This window comes from Nelumbo lutea, chromosome 2 (genome assembly GCF_056320005.1).
Source record: "Nelumbo lutea isolate HS-2025 chromosome 2, American lotus-T2T, whole genome shotgun sequence".
NCBI classification, from domain to species: Eukaryota; Viridiplantae; Streptophyta; class Magnoliopsida; order Proteales; family Nelumbonaceae; genus Nelumbo; species Nelumbo lutea.
This window is the reverse complement of record NC_142685.1, coordinates 76,368,437-76,382,279: the sequence shown is the minus strand read 5'-3', so window position 1 is coordinate 76,382,279 and position 13,843 is coordinate 76,368,437.

The window sequence follows — 13,843 nt, the reverse complement described above, 5'->3', positions numbered from 1 at the left end:
TGCAAATGTCTCCTCTATGGTAGACATCTCGTTGCACATTCCTTGTTATTCATCAAGTTAAAGAAGAAATGAGGACGTCGAGCATAATGACGTTAAACAATTGCACTTATGGGAGGCAACCCATTGTGTTTAGTTAATTTTGTTATTTTGTTTTGATTTCTGTGTTTAGCAGTTGATTTTATATTTGAATGAACCCAACAAGGCGCACAGGGAAGTTCCCCTAAATCCTTCTACTATATGCATAGCCACATACATTGGGGACAATGTATAACTTAAGTGTGGGGGATTTAGGGAAATCTGGTGGAATTTGGAATAACCCTAGCATGCTTTGATCATCACTTCTTGACTTTGCCTTTTGAAATTTCTGCTCCCTAGAACTTATCCTTGAATGATTTCGACTTACCAGGAATTATGTGTCTAGGCTGAATAGATAGGACAGGATGCAAGCATGACTAACTGAATTTTTTTTGCTGCATATGGTACCTCATTATTTTAATCAATCAATAGGCAAGATGCATTTAAATTGTCCGCATAAGGGCCTGATTGATTTTCACATAAATATCTGTCAAACATGGTTTGATTATTCTAGAACTTGTTGTGTTAGGCATGTTGAGACCACGATCAATGAGTTCATGGATCAGATGGTGATGCCTTATGATTCGTTCTTGTGCAAAAAAAAAAAGAATAAAATCATGGCTAATGTGAGATAGAGCATAAAATGCATTCACATCTAGAAACGAAAGCAAAGGTGAGATGGAGCATAAAATGCACTCACCCTAGAACCCCAAACTCATTCTCACCATCAGACCCTTGGAATTCATACTAAGTGGTGGAGATGTGATACATAGCAAGCTTATGGCAATAACACACCTTGTTTTGGCCTAAGAAAAAAAGAAAGATAATTGAATCTGGCTGAATTGGTTTGTTAAAGCAATGAGTACTTGTTCAATCCAAGAAGGTCCAGCTGGTGGAAGGCTTGTTTCCTTTACTATCGATTTAACTTGAGACCATGAGGAATGGTGATTTGAAATCACTATTGGACAAGTCAAAAGGGAAAAATAAATAGAAAATGGGAAGGTTACCAAGTCTGGACCGAAGCATGCAATGGATCAGGCCTTATGTTAAGAGAAAGAAAAATTAAAAATCAGAAGGTAGTTCTTTTGTTTTGCTTGAGTTTTGCCTTGCCCGAGGACGGGCAAAGTTTAAGTGTGGGGGGAGGTTCAATTGTGTCATCGTGAGGTTCTGTATTTTATTCAAGTTCTTGCTTTTTAATTCAAGTATTCATTGGTTCTTGTACATTTTCTCGTTGGATGTTAATGTTAATTAGTCTGACAAATTAATTAATGTTGATTTTCCTACTACTATCAATAGTTCGGTGATCTGTAATTGTCACGAATAATGATACAAGTAACAATTAGGTTAATGTCTTTCTGGGTCAATTGTTCGTGACAGCCTTTGACCAATGTATTGACATGTTTTAACCTAAAGGGAATCGATGGAATAAGATTCGATAATTGCAGCTATTTCAATTATTGTTATTTTGGTTTAACTATTTTCACAAAGCTTAATGCTGTCACTAGTTGATATGGAACACTATCATACCCAGCCGATTAGTGATAAGTATTGATCGAATGCTGGGTTTGGTCAGCTGAATTAGGAAAACACAAGGTTTATTATGGCTATCCTAATAAATCTAAGGTTAAATGCTTGAATTGCAAGTCCACCGAAATTTACCTATGATCGATGACCAATTGACTAACCAAACCCTTGAATCAGAATTCAGTAAGACTGATTTCTCTTGTTTGTTCGTTGCTATTTGCTTTCTTGTTTGTTTAGAATTTTTAATTATTTAGTTTTTTCACTCTATTATTTTGCGCATTCGGTTAAGAAATTAATCCCTAGCTTCCTGTGGGATTCGACCTAATACCACTATTACTACAAAAATTTTATTGTGGGACTAGCATTAATTTTGAGGGCTTCGACAACCCGTCAATGGGGTTTTTGGACATTCTGAGTTAATTGGTAGAGTTTTTGGGTTGTATGATTTGATATATTCGATTAATTTGGAGCCTCAAAATGGAACCTACATTATTAAGGAGCAAACAAGGTCTGTTTTGGATGAAAATTCACAAGGTAGAGTTTTTTGGGTAATATGATTTGATTAGTGAGGTTAGATTGAGCCAACTAGAACCGGAATGGGTAGACTTAGAATTCGGCAAATCTGTGACCTCAAAAAGGAATCTTGGTGCAATAGAGGGGTAAGCAAAGTTGTTTTGGGATCAAATTTTATAGATGGGTACTTGGAGGTTTCCAGGATATGATGGTGAGGTCTGATAGTCTTGGGGGTCAAGGTTTAGAAATTTGGGTCAATGAGATGATCCGAAATGGAAATTTGGTTTGATGGAAGGGCGAATGGGGGAATTTGGGGTTAAAACTTTATGGGAAGGTATTTTGATGTATCTAGAGTATAATTGTGTGGTCTGATTGGTTTGGATGCATCAAGATCAAGGGAATTTGAGTCTGGGTGTTTAGGCTATTGAGAGGCATCAGAATTGAATCTTAGCTCGATAAAGGGGTAAATGGAGTCTTAAGCTGAAAATTTACAGGTAGGTGTTTTGGGAGGTCCTGGGTCTGGTGGTTGTGTTTGATTCATTGGTTTATGTGTAAGTGAGTCCGATCAGGGCCATCGGATGGGCATCAGATATGTTTAACGGTGTATTTGAGGGTTTTGGGGTTAAAAGTTGGGTTTTCTGGATTTTTGGGTGTTTTGGAGAGGTCGGATGGGTCTGATCAGGTGTTTGGGGTAAATTGGTGGTTCAGGCGGCGAACCAAGCAAAAATATGGTGTTGACAACACACCAAAATATCTGCCTATAAAATTTTAACCCAACATTCCCACGTTTATCCCTTAATCAAACCAGGATTTTGTTCTAGATCCTCTCATTGGCCCGAATTCCTATAATCTTGACCCCCCTAAACCAATGAGACATTACCACCAGGTCCTAGATGCTTAGAAATCCTATCCTATGAAATTTCAACCAAAAATATCCTTGGTTGCCCCTCCATCGCATAAAGATTCCAATTTAAGGCTTCGGATTGATCGAATCAAGCCCTTTTTTCTAGATCTGTCCAGTCTAGGCCTGATAAGCCCAATTTGATGTGACCAATCAACTCAAAACGTTAAAAAACCCCACCCTTCCATATTTCAAATGAAAATACCCCTGTTTACATATCTATCAAAAAAGATTTCATTTTGGTTAATCTTGTCAGCCCACACATGTAAAGCGCCTCTCTATACCTAGAACCCATTGAACCAAAAACCCCGATTTTAACTTTTGAACTGATTTTAGCCAAATTTATTGAAATTACAAAAATACCCTTAGATTTTCTAAAATTACAAAAGTACTATTGATCCCATATAAATAAAATAAGGAATAAGTGGACCGCAATCCACCTCAGAAATCTAAAATTACAGCCTCCTCCTAGTCTACTAGTTCCCTCCACTATAAACTGCATCTTGCCCGTGAATTTGGCATCAATCCATGGGCAAGATTCATCTAGCCTGTACGGTGAGGGTTAGCTTTCTGAGGTGGACTGGACTATAAAAACCCCTATAAATAAAACCCAAAGTAAGCAAGTAAACCTAGTGCCCACATTTACTATTCATCTTCGCCATCGCAACACCAAACCATTGGTGGCAACATCTCAACCCTCTCTTCGTCTCTCCCTTCTCTCTTCTTTTCTCCCTCTCTTTTTTCTCTTCCTTTCTTCCCTTTTCTTCTTCCTCCCCTCACTTTCTTCTTTTCCCTGACTGACATCACTTTCAAATTGTCTTCCACTTCTAAACTTGACCCAATAACGAAGAAAACCTTGCAACCATGAAATCCATCTTCCTTTTTTGTATTAGATTATCAGTGATTTCACACCGTTATTCTTAGAACATTTCTATTCCCTAATGCCCATATCAGTTCCTTTCACCACTTCGGTTCCCCAAACCAGTCATTGGGCCTGAAAGCTCTTTATTCTTCCACCAGATGAATGAAACTGGTGGTAGCATTAACAATTTGAGATCATACTCCTCTTAACTTCAAACAACGGTCATTTGTCATCTCATCCATCTCTTAATTGCAAGTTCGCATAAATTTGGTGTTGAAAGAGCGATTTGGCTATAGTAGAGCATCCCTATCGCAACATTATATTTCAGGATATAAATCGATCCCAAGTAAGTTCCTTCCTCCCCTATAACCTTCCTTTCCAATCCCCTTGTTTCTTGTTTTCTTTTCTTATTTTATTCTCTTTCTTTATAGGATTTAGGTGTTAAAGCCAATGATGAGGCTTTTGCTGAATCAGGCTCTATAAAATCTCTAACATTAATGATGTTCTTTCATAGCTTTCTTTTGATGTTTTGATTGTTTCCTGAATTGGCTTGAGTGAAATATATTTGCTAAGTATCTAAATGATGGATTATTCATCAAAAAAGCATTTAATGATGGACCATTGTTTTATTTCTTGTTTTTTTTTTGTTTTTTTTTCTATGATTGATTTCTTCCGCACATAATATTTGATTAACTCAATTGATCGCTATTTTTTATGTTAGTTATTTCATCATTTCCCTTCTACAAGAATTTAAGCTGACCAATAGTTTAATTCGACCTCTTCAGATCATGATTGTAGATCCTTTTTTTGTTTTAATTATCCAATGCCCCCAGTATCGGAATCAGAGAAGACAATCAACCTGGATTTCTCACGTAAACAAAGTGTTTTGCAATAGTAGATAAAAAATAAAGGGTAAATTTCTTAAACTACCCTTATTGTTTAGCTAATTGACTAAGTGTACCCTTACTGTTTGAAAATTGACTGATGCTACCCCTATAGTTTCTAACAATTGACTAACTCTACCCTTACTGTTAATATCTGTCAATATTCCATCAAAACCCATATACATGTGATACCACTTGACGTTTAAAATTCTTCTAAACCCCAATATTACCCCTTCCTTGTCCCCTTTTTCCTTCTAAAACCCAATACCAACTTTTGCTCGGATACTGAAAAACCCATCAAAGGTGTGGTCTCACTGAAATTCAGCCCTCGTCATTGTTGGCTTTTCAGATTACCCTTCCAGTTTTGAAACTAGTCGATGAGAACATGAATTGGTAAACCATCGTTGGCTTCCATACAAGAAAGTGGTTTTTCTCATCAATGGTGGTGCTCTCTCTCCTGGATCTCCTTCTTCACCTGCTTCGTCTCCACCTTTGTCGCGAGTATTTTTAACTGCACCAACACAACAACAGGTTGGTTGTAGCATGTCTCTCTCTACAATATTCAACTACACTAAACAGAGAACTCCTTAGAAGAAATAAAATTGATGAAATACATGTCTCATACCATTTGAATGCCAAATGTTGTAAGTTTACTTCCTTTCAGCGCTATCTCCATTTTTTACTTCCTTCAGATGGACCTAATGGCATTCCTTCACTTGATCAATCAGTGTGTTCTTTGATGGCCCATCTTCTGTAGGTTTAGCAACGTCATCTTGCTTCATAGCTTTAGAGGAATCACCAGGGGAGGGTCCATCAGTTACAGGAATAGTTTTCGTAATAGTTCCAACCTTAAAAGTACTTGCTCATAAACTTGTATTTATAGTCCTATAAGGCATCTAGTTCAAAAGGACCAAGCCCTGAGATATCGCTAGTTAAATCCTTCTCTTCAAAGGACATCTTTGCAAGAGCTCCACTTTCGTCCTTCCCACCGAACAATGCATATGGTCCACCAGGTCCGTAAAACACTCTACTCTGTGTTACATCGCCTAGAACTATTTCATACCCATCTCGGAGAGAATCTATTTTTGGGGCTAAAAGTTGCCAAATTGGCTTCTTCGTAGTCTTCGGAGCCCACCCAAACGAGCTGTAGTTTTCCTTTGTTTTTTAGTTAGGATTTTGAACACGATTTATTGCCCATAATAATACTCTTCTTTTAATGTTTCATGGCATCATCAACTTTTTTTTATTTGATCGTTTGCCACATTTCATGGCTATCATTAATGAGATTTTCAGAGATGCTATTAAGTGTCTGTAATTGAACCAAAAGGGGTTCTTGATTACATGGTAGAATTGATAATGGAGAGTGAAGGTTTTATTTTGAAAATTTGAAGAAGAATGAAGGGTAAAATAGTCTTTTTTGTATTTCTATTAATGGAAGCTAACAGTAAGGGAAGTATTAGTCAATTGTTAGAAATAGCAGGGGTAGTGTTAGTCAATTTTCAAACAATAAGGGTACACTTAGTCAATTAGCTAAACCATAAGGGTAGTTTAAGAAATTTACCTAAAAATAAAATGTGAATAAATAGTTGTAGAACCAAAGGAAAATATAAAAGGGTGGAGGAAGAGAGGAGATGATAATAGGGAAGGTGATAATATAGCAAGTATAGTTAGGCCTATCTGTAGATTCGAAGGGAGAGGGTCATTTATGAAGAGAAAAAGAGATCTATAAAAGGGCATTTATGTAAAATTTTTGATAAAAATGAAAATGAAAAATAATAAAAAATAAATATATGTTGTAGCCATGGATTTGACAGACCTTGGCGGTTTTTGGCAATGAAGTATGTTGATAGAATAGGGAATGAAAGGGGTGAGAACAAGCTCTAAAGAGGGATGATAGAAAAGCAAAGTTGAGGAGAATAACCCACAAAAAGAAGGGGAAGAAGAGTCTAGTGTAGAAGGAACTCATGAGGAAGAAGAAGGTGGGGACATAGGTCAGGAGGAGAGAAATAAAGAGACAGACAAAAGAGAGCTGACCAGTGAGGATTCTATGGCAGCATTCGTACAAAAGTTGGGGTGTAAATTGAAAGATCCAAATAATCTGAAAGGGTTCTTAGAAAAAAGAGAGAAGAAGTCAAGACTAAATGGAGAAAAATGAGTGAGGCTGGAAGATTGGTGAAGGATGTGGAAGGAGATAAAAGTTTTGGTGTTAGAGAGGAAAGGAGAAAATGAAACAAGTGTGGGTAGCAGGTGTAAGGGTGGGAGAATAAAGATTAATGAGGATCATAAGCTGGGATGTTAGGGGATTGGGCAATGCAAGGGAGGGAGCAGTAATAAAAGAGGCCATCAAGAAAATAGATCCAGATGTGGTACTGTTATAGGAAACTAAAAGAGTAGAATTTGACATCAAATGGGCAAGGAGTGTGTGGAGAGGTAGGGGGATTAGTGGGGTGGCTTTACCTTCCTGGGGATTTGCAAGGGTGTTGTGACAATGTCGAAGAATGAGGTAGTTGTAGGTTTGGAGGAATTGATAGGATAATTTTCAGTTTCCTTGAAATTTAGGCAAGTGGATGATGGATTTGAATGGGTGCTAACTAATGTGTATGGTCCAAATGATTATAGAGAGGAGAAAATTATGAGAAGAACTAGCTGACATGAGGGGTTTGTGGGAAGGGTCATGGTGCTTAGGAGGTGACTTCAATGTAATCAGATTCTTAGAAGAAACAAATAGTTCTAGGCAGAGGTCTACCACAAGTATGATGAGATTTGATCAATTTGTTGATGCTTTTAAACTTAAAGAGATCCCATTGTCACAAAGGTGTTATACCTGGTCCAATCTCTAAGTCAATCCAATTTCCTCTAATTTGGACAGATTTTTATTTTCAAATGATTGGGAAGAACATTAGGGGAATCTGAACTCTAAAGCACTTCCGAGGGTGACCTCCGACCATTGGCCTATTGTACTTTGTAAGGAGGATGTGAGAAATGCAGGTCTTGCTCATTTAGATTTGAAAACATGTGGTTAGGACACCCGGTATTCATTAACAAAGTTAAAGACTGGTGGTCAGAGAGCAACTCAACAGTGGAAAGGAGTGGGATGCGGTTTCACAAAAAGCTCCAATTTCTGAAAGCTAGAATCAATGATTGGAATCTTTTAGAGTTTGAGAGACTAGAGGAAATGAAGCAAAGTATGATTGCACCAATTGAAGATCTGAATAGCAAAGAAGGGAGGGGCAGCCTAATAGTAGAAGATAAGGAACAAAAATGGCAATTGCATAAATAGTTAGAGGACTATCTTCTTTAGGAGGAAATAAGTTAGAGGCAGAAGTCAAGATGTAAATGGTTGAAAGAGGGGGGTAGGAAAACTAAGTTTTTTCATGCTATGGCAAGTAGCAGAAGGAGAATAACCTTTATTTCAAGTTTGGAGATTGAAGGGGTAATAGTTACCAATCAAAGAGAGATTGCAAGAGAATTTGCAAATCATTTTAGGTCTATATTTAGAAGGCCCATAAATAATAAGATTTGGAATGGGCAACACTAAAGATAGAAGATAGAGAGTAGCTAGAAAAGAAATTTGATTTGGAAGAGATAAAAGATGCAATATTTTCAATGGATAGATCAAAGGCACCAGGCCCGGATGATTTTACGATGGATTTTTATCAGGATTGTTGGGAGATACTAAAAGAGGACCTAAGGTTGGTATTTGATAAATTCCATACCAAAGGAGTCATTAACCTTGGGCTAAATTCTACATTCATTGCATTGGTACACAAGAAAAGTGGTGCAAGCCATTTGAAGGATTATAGGCTTATTAGTTTAGTTAATAGCCTTTATAAGATCATTACTAAGGTGCTATCCATTAGAATTAGGAAGGTTCTCCCAGCAATCATAGCAAATAATCAAGGAGTTTTTGTGAAGGGGAGGCAGATAACAGTCAGGGTGCAAGTTGGGTTGGCCCGAGCTAACAGTTTATATTATTTCGGGCTCATGTTTCGGGTTGGGCCCTTTGAAATTTTGACAAAATCCCACTCCTAACCCGCAAAAGTTGCACCCTAGATAACAGATAAGATACTTGTAGCAAATGAGAGTTTAGAGGACTTTAAGAGATCTAGGAGAAGAGGGATGGTTTGCAAATTAGATTTGGAAAAGGCTTATAACTTAGTTGATTGGTCTTTCCTACTAGAGGTGATGATCAACTTTGGGTTTAGAGACATTTGGTGAAAACGGGTGATGGGCTGCATTAGGAATTACCATTACTCCATTTTGGTAAATGGGATAGTGGACTATATTCCAATTTTGAGAGGGATTAGACTAATCTCCAAAGCAGAAGTGTTCGGGATTAGACTAATCTCCAAGGAGACCCCCTATCCCCTTTTCTATTTACATTGGTTGCAAAAGTGTTCGGGAGACTAATCTCCAAAGCAGATTCTATGGATTTAATAAGAGGATGGAGAGTTAGAAGAGAAAACATACCACTCACAAACTTGCGATTTGTAGATGACACAATTTTGTTTTGTGAAGGAGGGGATATTAATAGGATTAGAAACCTGAAGCTTACTATTCAACTTTTTTATCAAATGTCAAACCTTAAAGTGAATTTTGAGAAAACTTGTATAGTTGGAGTCAATATGGGGGAAGGGGAGGTATGTGAGTGTGCAGACATTTTGGGATGTGTAGTATCTAATTGGCCCCTTAAACTACCTTGGATTACCATTGGGAGATAATCCTCAGAAATGTGATTTTTTGACTCCTATTGTGGAGAGGTTTGAAAAGAGACTTGCCAATTGGAAGAAAAACTATTTGTCTCTTAGAGGGAGAATCACTCTAATTGTGTCCAAACTTGCTAACCTTCTTGTTTATTTTTTGTCAGTCTTTAAGGTTCCGATTAGGGTGGCTAGTAGGTTGGAAAAACTAATGAGAATTTTTCTATGGGAGTCGGGGGAGGAGAAGAAGGACCATAAGGTTAGGTGGGAGGTGGTGTGTAGAAGTAAGAATGAGGGAGGTCTGGGAATTGGGAACATAAAGAATAGGAACCTAGCATTATTAGGGAAATAGTTATGGAGATTTTCACTCGATAAAGAAAGACTTTGGGTTAAGATAGTGGGAAGTATTCATGGGGTGGAAGACAATGGATGGGATTCTGGGGTTCTAGCAAGGACTACAAGAGCATCTCCTTGGAAAGCTATTCAAGCTATTTTGCCATTGTTCTCTCCCTGGATTAGGTATGATTTGCACCCAGGCAACCTCATTAAATTTTGGGAACATGTTTGGGTTGGGGATTCCTCTTTGAAAGATCAATTTCCAACCCTTTTTAGTATCTCTACCCTTGAAAATGTACCAATTTCCTCCTTCCTTGTACCTTCTAATTCACCTTCTAGATTTGACTGGAACCTAGGTTTGAGAAGAGATATCAGGGACATAGAGTTAGACTATATTTCAGCCTTATTATTCATTCTTGATGGGGTTTTCCTTGAACCAACAAAGATAGATAATAGATTCTGGACTCTCACTCCCTCGAGTTCTTACACTTATGCCTCTTTCTTTAAGCCCTTTAACCCCTTCTTCTGTTGGATTGTCCTTCCCTGTTAAAGAGGTGTGGTGTCAACCTATACCTTCAAAGGTTGGGAGTTTCTATTGGGAAGCCTTTCTGGAAAGAGTTAATATAGGGGATTTACTTCAAAGAAAAAGACCCAGTAGTTGTTTGTCTCCTCACTGGTGTGTCCTCTATAAATCCGATGGTGAGTCTGGATACCATTTACTAATTTCTTATCAGTTTGTTAAAGTTATTTGGGAATGATTTACTTCTTTAATTGGGTGCAGGTGGACCCTCCCTTTGAATGTACAAAGTTTATTCACTTCCATGCGTCACTGGCCAATAAAAAGGACCAAAATCATGTGAAGATGTGTTAGGGCTGCAGTATGTTGGACTGTTTAGGAGGAGAGAAACTCACAAATTTTCTCATATAAGGAGAGAAGCTTGGAAGTAATCTTGGAGGCTATCCATATTAGGGTGATACATTGGTTGAAAACTTTGTAATTGTTTATAGACTCCTCAGTTGATGGGATGATAAAAAGTTGGAAGGAGATTACAAATTCAGCTTCAATTAAGAAGATTACAAGTTCTTGCTGGACACCTCTACCTCACGGGTTTACCAAACTGAATTTTGATGGCAGCAGCATGGGCAATTCAGGGCCCTCCGGAATAAGGGAACGATAAGAGATGGAAAAGGGAATCTGTTAGCTATGTATTCCGGTCCAATTAGGGTGGGAGATTCCTTGAGGGCTGAGATTCTATGAGTTCTTGAAGAGATTCAAAGTGTCAAGGACATGTATATTAAAAAAAATTGATCACAGAAGGTGATTTTGAAATTGTGGTGAATTGGCTAAAAGAGGACACCTCTAAGCTTTGGAATTACAACAATGAAAAGAGGAAATTGAAGTGGCTGACTAAGGACATTGAAGTTCGTTATACATGGATAAAGAGAAATGCAAATTCATTAGTAGATGATTTAGCTAGGCAAGGGGTGAATAGAAACTCTCTTTTTTGGGCTGTTTTGTAATTGTTTCATGGTTTGGGTGTAAATTGGTGTAGTAGGGAGTTAAGATTCTTTATTTCCTCTTCTATGTAATTTCTTAATTTCTAAATTGTTAATCAAATTCATTGTTATTATTGATAAAAAAGTGAAGTAAAAAAGTAATATAAAAATAAAAATAAAAGATTCAAACAAATTTAGAAAATAGAAAAATTAAAAAAAAATGAATGAAAATAAAAATAGGTTTTCATAAGAAAATAACATAAACAAATGATAAAAATTAAATTAAAAAAAAAGAAATGAAATAAAAAAAATATTTTTAATTAGGGGAATTTTCTTATGATGGTTTATTCATGATTTTGTTTAGCTTTATTAATTATTAGTTGCTCTTAGTTAGTTAATGAATTGCTTGCTTTAATTTGTGCTTATTTGGAATCCCATGTGGGCTCCCACCTATTGAACCTAGGAGAGAGGTGCCTAACCCCTTCCCTCTCCCATCTGAGTCTTACCTAGACTGGTTTATTAAACCAATGTGTTTTCTGATGTATATCTTAGAGGTCCCATCACCTCCATTTCCATAACTAATGAATGGGTGGTGACTCCTATTAAGCCCAAGCGAGTCGTTTTCCATCTCTCACAGCCTGCCTCACTCATGGACCGCTTTCCTTTGTTTGTAGTGTCTATTGGCCTTCTTGGACCGTTACGTGTTAAACTTCATCATTGAAGTGGTGTGGTGGCTATGGGTAGTATGGAGCCATTCATCTACTTGTTCTACCACATGCCCTAGCGGAGGAGCCATCACATTCCTCGACTACAACTCCATTACTAAGAACATTTGGAATCCCCCAAACAAAGAACATAAATGGACACGGTGCAATGAACTACATACCTCCACACACTTAAACCCAGCCAGAGGGAAGTGTGTGATGTTGGCAAAGGCGAGACCATTGTGCCTCTGCCAAAATACATCTTCACCATAAGATCGGAGAAACTACGATCCCATACTTTCATAACTGAATTAATGCAAGAGGCAGTCAAGCTAGTATGTGCATGATTGCGCTTCCCTTGCCTTGTCCACATTGCTGATTACCCCAGGCCATAAAACAAGATGGTCGACACCCACCACCAGGTTATTGGTGCCAACTATGTATTGCTGGTCACCTCCCTCATGAGCATTCATCCTAATGCAGAATGGCATGGTGTGAGTCACATGCTCCGCTTAAGGACTATGAATGAAGTTGTCAACATCTGCAAATTGAGCTTCCAAGCCATTAACGTCGAAGTTCCTACTGATCAAAAAACATTGAAGTTCTTCCCTCTCCTGACATTTAGCCAACGCTTTCTATGAGAGACGTCTAGTGTGACATTCTCCGAATCTGTCCCTTCTAAGTTTGCCATGTGAACCTCTAGGGGGGACAAGTCTCGTGGGGTAACATTCAATTCAAACCTCTTGTATATGAACATAATAAGGAATATGGAGAATACATAGGACACCCTCCTCGTATAATTGGGGTCCACCACTTGGTGAATGGTGTCATCTATTCGCTCATATAGATAGCCTAGGAACATAGAAGCCAGGGCAAGTTGGCACCCACCAACTACAAGAATGACAAGAGGCACCAATGCCTGTAGTCGGGGCTGCCTAAAATAGAAACCACGATGCAACATATAGAATGAAGGTGGCCAAATGACATTGGTTGTCCGCTCTCCTAGTATAAATCTCAATGGTTTGATCCATGTATCAATTGGAATTTCACCACAGGCACTAGTCACATCTACCCTAGCCTTAAACTATTCTATTCTCTCATATAGATAGCCCAGGAACATAGAAGCCAGGGCAAGTTGGCACTTGCCAACTGCAAGAATGACAAGAGGCACCAGTGCCTGTAGTTGGGGCTACCTAAAACAGAAACTGCGATGCAACATATAGAATGAAGGTGGCCAATGACATTGGTTGTCCGCCCTCCTAGCATAAATCTCAATGGCTTGATCCATTTATCAATTGGGGTTTTACCACGGGCACTAGTCACATATCTACCATAGCCTTAAATTGTTGTATCTCTTCTACCAGCTCCTCGTAGATGCTGGAGAACTCACATGGAATGGACTCATCATATTGTAGATTATTAGTTGAAACAGCCCAACCAGGGGCGGTGCCAATAGGGCAGCGACATCCTCCACCATTATCCCAAACTCACCGAAGGTGCCAGCAAAGGTGTGTGTTCGACAACACTAGTGGACCAAAAGTGGCTCTATGAAATCCACACTGTCATGCCCGGGCAGATGCATGGAGCAGTCGACCAACTTGAGAAGACCATCGTTGTGAAGGAGCCTACAATACATAGGGTTCTCCATCACATATGTCACCCACAAAGTCAAACTGGCTTACCATTTAGTAATCTCTATCTTTGGCTCTAAGCACCTATAAGTGACACTTTGCTTTTGCTACCAGTACAAACATAGAAGCTCATTACCCTCCACGATGTTGTTATTTGTCATCTTTCCCTAAGGAAACTGGCACAAGAGGCTAGAAACCCTTTCTAAGGACGTTTTA